General features: G+C 41.9%; 1 pseudogene across 1 annotated transcript; it reads right to left on the reverse strand.

Annotated features, from left to right (window-relative positions):
- Positions 1-2719: 2719 nt before the first annotated feature.
- Positions 2720-5965, reverse strand: LOC147890324 (pentatricopeptide repeat-containing protein At3g12770 pseudogene; annotated as a pseudogene). Its single transcript, XR_015542709.1, has 3 exons — positions 5773-5965; positions 5603-5679; positions 2720-5340 (listed from the first exon to the last, which is right to left on the reverse strand). The product of XR_015542709.1 is annotated as a pentatricopeptide repeat-containing protein At3g12770 pseudogene (transcript).
- Positions 5966-10150: the final 4185 nt, after the last annotated feature.

Consider the following 10150-nt stretch of genomic DNA (forward strand, 5'->3'; position numbering starts at 1 on the left):
CAAACTGATGCAGAACAGCATTGTTGTGATACAGCAATGATGGTTATGCTTATTCTGATTTAAGCCAGCAATGATGGTTATGCTTATTCTGATTTAAGCCAAGTGTTTTGGGAGTGCCATGTAGGTAGGAGAACAGCTTTTGTTTATGTACAGGGGTTCACATCTTGATAGCACTTTGCTACTAGAGGGTGAGACACTGGGCCGTATATTTGTTTTGTGTCCATCTTGGAAGTTTCGTTGGTTCTACATCTCTCTTGTGCATTGTCCATTTACTTGCTGCACATCCACGCTAAGGAAAAGACGTTTTGGATTCCAAGTATATCACTGTGTGAGTTCTTGGGCTACATAACCTTAACTCTTGGGGTTAGGCTTCCATTGCATTGTTTTGCTTTCACACAGGGGCACTAGTGTCAATCATCAAGAATATCCAGCTTACCCCCTAGTGAGTTAACTAGACTTTGAGAATGCTATCCCTCTTTAGACGGATTGAAGAGGCATGTGATGGGTTAGTATTAACGGGGTACAAGACTCCAAATAGGAATAGGACTCCTCCGAATCAGAACAGAGAACATATCTTTGAAATAGCATTTCAGAATCAAAACTTCATAGAAACTCCATGAGTGATTTAATACGAACAGGCATTCATTGTAGAATACATCAATGCAATACATAATAGACCATAACCATGTGGGCCTCGTCATCGTACCCCACAAACATATTTTCAAGCTGATCTTCCCAACCAGCCGCAAGTAAGGCTTGGAATACCTCCTTGCTGCTCTGAAAGGCAGCCAATCTTGAGGCACAAGCTCCCCCTTTGATCCGTCTTCCTTGCTACCCTGGTAGACAGCCAAGGATGAAGACTCCTTAGTGCTCTTTATCTGCAGAACTCAGCGTCTATCCTTGTTGCTCCCAGTCCCCTTGGATGAAGGCTCAAGCCTGGCTGAAATGCTGCTCCAATCTGCTCATAAACTGGATGATGAATGAGCCCGAAGGGCTCTCATCTTATAGGGCCCAATGGCCCCGAAACTGACAGTCCCAGACAGGCTGACTCACCCAGTCTGTTGAGCCAACCTGCTGGTCTGTGGATTCAGCCCCACATCAGCCTTTTGGCTGCCTTAATGTTCCACCTCACCACAAGGCAGTCTGCCAATGGCCCAGGCTCCTCTGCCCTGTCCCAGCCATTCTCGAGCCTATTTGCTGGCCAGATCTCCCTACCATGTAGTCGCCAGTCTGCCCCATCCAAGCCGCCTTGGATCTGAACCTGCCCTTGCTTTCCTGTACGAGTCTCCAACAGTTCTGTACAGCTGTCTGCAGCAGCCGCGTGTTCCAGCATCTCTTGCAGTGTCCTGGTCTGATTGCGACCTGTTCCACGGTATCTTACCTACACATATCTTCTCCAAAATATTCCAGATGATTGTGCCAATGTTCAACTCCCTTCTATCCATTGGATCTGCTCCAGACACTTGCCATGCAGCCTCCACTGACATCTAGATAAGCTCCTGTGTGCTGCCCATGCAGCAGCCTATGTGCTGCCCACCTGGCAGCCTATGCTGGTTTGCTGCCCACATGACAGACAATATCCTGGTCCACCCCCCCATGCTCTCCTCATACGCAAGCTCACACATGGGGAGCTGACCATCTAATTTCCAACACCCTCGTGATGCCATCATATGCTGTAAAGAGGATCAAGCTGCGTGTCTCTCAAAGTTGACCTGTTGTTTTGATTCAGAGAAGATCAATTCATATTTGTCGAAGTCTTGTACCCATAAACACTAACCTATCGTGTGCCTTAACCTATCGTGCGTCTAAAGATAAAGGCTAATTAACCTATCATGCCTCTCCAATCCGTCTAAAGATAAAGGCTAGTTAACATACTAGCAGGAAAGCTGGATAGTCTTGATGGCTGACACTAGTGCCCCTAGTGATGTCATCATATGCTTGAAAGCTGATGACGATGCTATGTCTTCCGGCACCTTTTTTACCTTTTCCCTTAATTCGGAAGAAAAAAACTACTTTCTTTCTTGAGAAATTTGAAAAAATGCTCTCACAGCTGCCAGTATTTTCTTTGCATGCCTGCCCTGGCCTTCCTCGACCATATTGAAGTCCGGGACCCCTAAGCATGCTACATTTTGAAACAATCAGGGACCTTCAGCTTTTTCTGCCTTTGAAATGAATTGCTATGAGACATCACAATCTGAGGATTCAGTTTGCTACAAAAACTCAATGGTTCCATGCAGCTGCCACAGGACACAGGAGCACGGGGACAGTTCCCCAAAATCTCCTACATCAAGTACCAAAGCAATACCTTGGTCAGGACGATACGTGGATGAAGTACCCAGGGTTCTCTCAAACATTATCTGCAAAAAGCTCTGCCAGGTATGCATGCCTTCCAGTAGGATCAACAAAGGTTACCTTTTTTCCTTTTTTTGGTAAAAAGGGTCAAAAAAGGTATTTTCTTTCTTGAGAAAATTGAAAGAGTGCTCTCAAAGCAGCCATTCTTTTGCTTTGTATACCTGTTCTGGCCTCCTTGACCATCACGTCAAGTCTAGGACAACTCAACATGCTGCATTTTGTATCTGCCTTTGCAATGGAATACTATGAGACCTCACAATCTCAGTATTAAGTTTGCTACAAAAGCTCAATGGCTCCAGACAGTTTCACAAGAAAAGCAAACCCCCCACCCCCTTTGCTCCCCCCCAAAAAGGAAACAGTCGAGCTGTCAGTAAATATCTTGACAGGAGCATGCTCCATCCTTGAAATGATGAATGCGGCAAGCATCAGCGATGATGATCTCCCGCTTTTCAATCTCTGATATGATCTTAGTGGCATTATGACAGTCCATACACACTCGCAGATTTTTTGATATTCGAAGAGTTGTGCCGCTTGGTGTGGATATGAGACCAAAAGCTATGGCTAGTCTCTCACAGTGCCCACACACAGCATATTTCTTGTCCTCATCAAAAATGGCTGACGCTACTGAGTTCGAGCCTGGCATACAAACCATTTCCCCCATTCGCACACTCATTTCCTTCAGCTTTGTAAATATATCCTTGCTTCGCGGGTGGCTTTCATCTCCAACAATGAAACTGTGCACCATTTTATTTACCTCAATAAGTGCCTTGCCTGGCTTCTTCCATGCATTTGTACTCTTTCTCAACTGTTCTATTTTCTGTGCATCACCAATCATACCAGAGCAAGCATAGATGTTCGACATAAGCACATAACTGGCACCACCTGTGCTATCCATGGAGACGGCATGATCAAAACATTGTTTTCCAAGCTTTACATTGCCACGTGTTCTGCAATGACCAAGCAAAGAGGTCCACCCTACAATGTTTCGCTCAAATGGCATGGTGTGGAGTAAGTCCTCTGCCTTGTATAAGAAACCTGCACGGCCGAGCATGTCAACCATACAGATATAATGTTCAATCTTTGGTGAAAGATCATGATCTTCTCTCATTGACTTGAAATGGTGACAGCCTCTATTGAGTAGGCCCACATGACTGCACACAGCAAGAAGACTGACGAATGTCACATCATTAGGCTTCAAACCAATGTCTTGCATATCCTCATAATATTTGTGTGCCAACTCATGATTACCACACTGTGCAAACCCTGAGATCATGGTGCTCCATGCTACCACATCACAATTTGGCAGTTTGTTGAAAACCTTACAAGCATCGTCACAGCTCCCACATTTATTGTACATATCAATGAGAGATTTGCCAATAACCGCATCCTGTTCAAATCCTCTTTCAATGGCCTTGGCATGGACTGCCCTGCCCATGTCAAGGGCTGAAGTGCTAGAACATGCTTTTAAAATGCAAACAAATAGAACATTGTCCGGCTCCACACCCTCGTGCTGCATCTGCTGAAAAAGGTGAAGAACCTCCTGTCCATGTCCATACTTGGCATATCCTGCGATCATGGCACTCCATGTCACCAAATTCCGAACTTGCAAGCTGTCAAATACCATACGGGCCTCTGCCAAGCTCTCACATTTGGAGTACATGTCAACCAGTGTACTAGCAACCATGACATCAGTTTCCAAACCAGTATTAATAATGAGATGGTGCACCAGCTTGCTCTGCTCCAGCCCTGCTATGCTGGATAACGCTTTCAGGATGCAAATAAATGTTACACAATTTGGCTTCACTCCCTCTTTAAGCATTAGTTCAAACAATTGGAAGGCCCCGTAACTATGCCCATTTTCAGCATATCCTGCTATTATCGCAGTCCAAGCAACAACATTTCGCTCTAACAATTTATCAAACACTGTCTGTGAATCTTTCAAGCTCCTACATTTGGCATACATATCGATAAGGGTGCTACTTACAACTCCATCAGACTCAAACTGACATTCTACACTGTAGATGTGAACTAACTTGCCCTGATCAAGGGCTGCTATACTGGAACATGCTCTCAAACAGCAAACCAATGTGACCTTGTCTGGCTCCATGCCCTGCTCTTGCATTTGCTGGAAAACATAGAGAGCATCTCGGCCATGTCCAAGCTGTGCATATGCTGCAATCATTGCATTCCATGTAACCAAATCCCGTCTCGGCAATTGGATAAAGACTGCATGAGCATCCTCAAGGTTTCCACACTTGGCATACATGTCAATCAGAGTGTTCCCAACATACAAACTATAATCAAGACCATTGTTGATGATGTAAGCATGAGTTAGCTTCCCTTGTCCTAAGGCTAATGCGCTGGCACATGCTTTAAGTACTGCAACACAAATGTGCCCATTGGGTTGCACGTTTGATGCCTGCATCTGGTGAAATAAACTGATGGCTGACTTATCGAGTCCATACTTGACGTGGGCAGAAATAATTGAACTCCATGCGTACACATTTGGTTTGGGCAGTTTGTTGAATACGTGGTTTGCTTCACTCAAACTCGCACAAAAAGAAAACATGCGGATCAGGTAGCTCCCCAGATATGCATCTGACTCAAGTCCACTTCTTACAATCTGTTTGTGTAGTTCTCTGCCTACTGCTAAGTCTTCCTGGACAATGCACCTCTGCAGCAGACGTGAAAAGATAGTGGATACACGAGTGGGTCTCTGGTCCATTTCCAGAGCCTGAGCGGCCCAGTTAGCCATCCCTCATAGAATAGCTGTATCAAACCTCCAGAAGACTCATACAAGGTAGATATACCATCAATATTTCCCATCCTTCATGAACATAATAAGTGAGCCAAATCACCTATGTGAAATACACTGTCAGGCTCCACCACTGCCTTGTCTTGTTTCTCATTAGCTACTTCTGACTCCAGCCGAGGAACACAAAATGCTTCCTTTGTGATTTGCCAGGAATGTGGAAGTATCGTGCCTCTCTGCAATAGCCAATGGTCAAGTAAACAATAAAGAAATATGGAATATCTCAATTATAAAGGCTTCAATAAGCTCGACATGACAGGGCAGGTGCTTTAGCACCATAAAAATATCCAATAAAGCGCTGGTGCTAAAATGGTGCACTTGAACAGTAGCAGATCCAAAGAAGAAAGTGCCAGTCGAGTCAGGTTTGCGACAAAAAATTTTTCCTAAAGCTCGAAAAACCGTCGATCTTACAGACTGTCCTGTTGCTTAAGAAATCACCTTCAAATAGTTGTTGTACAGCTGCAAAGGATCGTCAGGAGACTTCCACCAGAACACTACAGCTGCACCTGCTCCATCTGCATACAATAAACTTTAAGCTTCTTTGTTTCGAAACAAAGAGCTGATCTGATCTTTATAAGATATTGCTCGTAAGTATTAGACTCTCTCACCTTCCTTTTTCCTAGTTGCAATATGATACTGGCTGTAATCATCTAAAACCCACAAGATAGACACGAAAGCTGCACGTCCCATTCTCTCAGATTTTGCTGTTGCTCTCAAGGTGGTGGTACTCAAAAACAGAATAAAACTGGCCTAAAATCATACAAAATGCCTTGTTTTAAACCGATTGCAGCTAATCTCGACTTTTTGTGGAGTGCATTTTATCAGTTTGTTGGCATCTTAACCAAACTATAGTTTTCTTAATGGTTGCAAACCAATGTTGTTTATGTTGAAGCGCATTTGCGCTTTACTATTCACTCCTTTACTATTCACTTTATGTTGTTTATGTTGAAGCACATTTGGGCTTTACTATTCACTTGGAAGCAAGCCTTATTGGGGGTTCCATCATACCTAGAGAACTTTAAATCAAAATTCCTATTAAATAGTTGTGGAGAACAGAATCAGGGGTGAAAAGAGAGCAAGGGCATGATTAAACTAAGGGATAAAGGGGGGCGGGGTGAAGTTTCAATTAAATGATAATGGAGGGTAGGGAGCCTTAAAAAGGGAGTCACGTAAGTTGGAGCCAGTATGCGTTATGGAATTGGATTCAGCTAAAGTAAATCGTAACATTTGGCTATCGAATCGTTTTTTATCACCGCAAGTCACCTAAGAAGCTCCCATTAGCAGTTGCTAAAGCGGTTCTTCAGGACCTAGCTTTTATAGCTAGCATAATGTTCATTTTGCCATCGCCTATAAGGCTTTGAGTGATGCTTTGTAATTTTCTTTCTTTTAATTTAATATATATCCTTTTTTCGCAAAAACAAATGTTGTTTATGGTGCTTGTGTAAGCATTTCTTTTATATCCATATGGTGTTCTCATTGTTGTGTGAGGACATTCACATGAAAATTCACTCTACTCCATTTAACTAAACCATTAAGTTAGTTTGTCTTTTTGCAACATAATTCTAGAGCAACCTTCTTTCATTGTAGTACTTGTGTGTATAAAGCATTAGTTAGTTTTGGGTGGCTTAATATTTTCGTTTAAGGGTATGATGAAGTGGTCTCTTGGATGAATGTGTCATGTGACCATGAATGTGGTATTGTAGCTAATTGGAATGTGGAATGATTATGTTTGTTGCTTGCTTGCTTGTACAAAAAAGATTTTGGAAAGTACGATGAATAGATGGCTGCTACAACAATTATTATTCATGCAATCTATTTCTTTTTTTCTTGGGTGCCTATTCTAAATGTGTCTTAAGGATTAAGGGTATTTCAAGGGGGCTACAATGCATATATTTAAGGATCTTCAAAGATTAGACATGTGCTCATTCAAAGATTGTATATGACTAAAGATGTATACATGAGAACACACAAACATACTAAGCCTTTGTAGGGGATCACTATCATCTCATGTGACGATTTCTAATAAGCAAAACTATGAAAAGGCATTCTAACACACTCAACGCACAAATATGCATTAGCTAACCAGACCAAAGTAATAAGGAAAAGGCATTCTAATACTCTCAATGCACAAATGCACATTGGCTAAGTATTATGAATCCAAAACTATAATCTGACAAAAAATAATGACTTTGTAAAAGCCCTAAATGCAATAAAGATCCCCACCCATTATGTACATGGATATCTCCAAGCCGAAAAGACCTTTCCTACTCTACTTGTGTAGTGTAGAAGGATGAAGAAGACTTGAAGCAATCTCAATGACCCTCTCGATATTGAGAGTAGGTATCACTGACGTGGGCAAGCTTGGCATTAGGACAAAGTTCTACACTGACTAGGGTCACAGGAGATTTGATCCCCACAGTATGATCAAAGTAGTATGATCAAAGTTTTTCTATAATTATAAATAGAAGACTACGAAGTGATCGCTTAGTTTGCATCCCGGTACGAGGCCATCCCCATACTGTGGAGAGAAAAGGTGTGACACTCTCTTTGTAGGGTGCTATCAAAAGGTTGGGGAGGTGGTGCATCCCATCCCAATACCCCTCTCAATTGGCTCACAATCAGTGGGGCTAGGTAGGGTTGGATTGCACAGAGGGCTACAGGTTCACCACTAGACAATTGTAAAAGGTCTAGGGGGTACCCTCAGGCACCCCTAGACCATTGTTGGAAGATGGCACTCCTATTTTTGGAAGGTGTGACCCTCATAATGACAAGGCCATCTTGTGAACCCGATGTAGGGGGTCCATAGGGATGGGCTCTAACAGCCACAAATAGTATGCTCAAAATTGCCAGAAAAGTGATGTGGCACCTCTACTGTTGATGGCCAAAAATCCAACGAAGGTCACCGGCATCGAGTTAGAATCCACCTCCCACCACCAATTTCCTACTCCTTCCATTCTTGATGAGATCAGGTACTTCCCAAGCTTCAATGACAACTTGTTTGTGTTGTGGGAATCCAAGCAGGTAGCATCAGTACTCGCAACTTAGATTCTTCAATCACAAGTCATCTTCATCGATATGTTCATCGCCTATTTTGCTATTTCTTCAATCACAAGTTATCTTCATTAATATCTTCATCAATATGTTCATCGCCTATTTTGCTATTTCTAGTTCTAGCAAAGCTATTTCAAATAGTAACATTTGGACCGTTTTCATGAACACAAGCATCATCAAACTCTAGCTATAGTGCCCTCAAAGTTCTTTAGTGCACTAGATAGTGTTTTTAAGCTTCTACTTTCCTTCCATGCATAGATTGGGAGAGGTTTAGTAGATCTTCGTTGCATACCTAATTAGTATTCTCTTTTCAAGATTTGCATAGTACTTTGGGTTAGCACATTCTCTACAATTGGTGGATAGTACATCATGCCGATGTTGTCTACTTCATCGACATATCCATCTACCCATTTCATCTATTGTCAGGTCCCTCCCTACTCTTTCAGTAATCTTTTGTTGTTCCAATAGATATCAATGGTTTTGGTTTAGCCATAGACATAACCACATCTTGGCCACCCGAAATCTCGACAAGCCTCATGGAAACCATATATTTTGGTGCAAATTCTAGTACGCCAACATTCTATAGCCCCTTCCATATTTCTATCCATTTTGGATCTGTATAGTAAGACTGGAAATGGATCCAAACTGACAATTTCAAAATCTGAAGGCACATTGTTAGATGTTTTATCTCTATATCCAAAGGCATCTTCCACATTTCTTAGGGGCTCATTCTCAGATTCCTGAGGCTCACTCTTGGATCCCAATCTCATATTGTATTCTAGTTTGTTTCTCAGATTTTCTAGCTCCTTCAAGATGTTCAACCTCTTATTTAATCTTATTTGCAAATTTTATCTAGAATCAAAGTCAAAGAAAATTAGATTTTGGATTTATTTTATTACAAAATTATCCCCCCTTTGTAACTCAAAATTGAGAAGATAGACTCATTTCTTTATTCATAGCAGTTTGCCATTCTAGCTTGTCTACTGCGTCTTTGAAGTACACTGGCTCTTTTGTAGCCATGATGGTAGTCATAAGAGCATAGTTGGTGTTTTCAACCTGAATTGCTAACCTTTTTGAGCATATGTCAATCTGCTAATGGTCTGCTTTCCCTAGTAGACCGTCTGAGCTGTTGTGGCTCTATTTGGGGTGTTTTTGGTAATTCTTGCTCTTCTTCATCAACCTGTTCTGTAGATGATTGTGAAGTCGATACTTCTATCTCTTGTGTAGGTGAGGTTTTCCATTTTGATTCCTCATCAAAGATTACATCTCTAGAGATAATGACCTTGCGGTTGATGGGATCATACAATTTGTATGCTTTTTTTTCTTTATTGTAGCCAACCATGATGCATTTGTGTGACTTCGCATCCAATTTTGTGCGATGATTTTCATGTATGTGGGCATATGCTATGCAACCAAATATGCGGAGATGCCCAATGTGTGGCTTGTGTCCAATGAATGCTTCATAAGGAGTCATACCTTGTATCGGTTCGATTAAGCAAACAGTGTGCAGTGGCTATTGCTTCTGCCCAATACTGATTCGGAAGATGCTTTTCACTAAGCATTGCTCTAGCACTATCTGCTAAAGTCCCATTCTTCTTTTCAGCTCTTGCATTCTGCTGAGGAGTATTTGCACATGTGAATTGTCTCTGAATGCCGTGATTTCTACAAAGTTCATGAATGCTGAAGACATGTATTTACCTCCTCTATCTGATCTCATGACTTTGATCTTTCTGCTTGTTTGGTTTTCTACCATGGCTTTGAATTCTTAAAATCTAAAAAACACTTCAGATTTCTCTTTTAGAAAGTAGACCCAACAATATCTACTGTAGTCATCGATGAAAGTCAAGTAGTAAAGTGAACCATTGATGATGTGGGTATGGGCATAACCCCATACATCTGTATGTATCAAATCAAGAATACCTCGTGCATGAGAGG

This window comes from Dipteris shenzhenensis, chromosome 19 (assembly GCF_047967505.1).
Source record: "Dipteris shenzhenensis isolate YYH24624 ecotype China chromosome 19, Dip_SZ_1.0, whole genome shotgun sequence".
NCBI classification, from domain to species: domain Eukaryota; kingdom Viridiplantae; phylum Streptophyta; class Polypodiopsida; order Gleicheniales; family Dipteridaceae; genus Dipteris; species Dipteris shenzhenensis.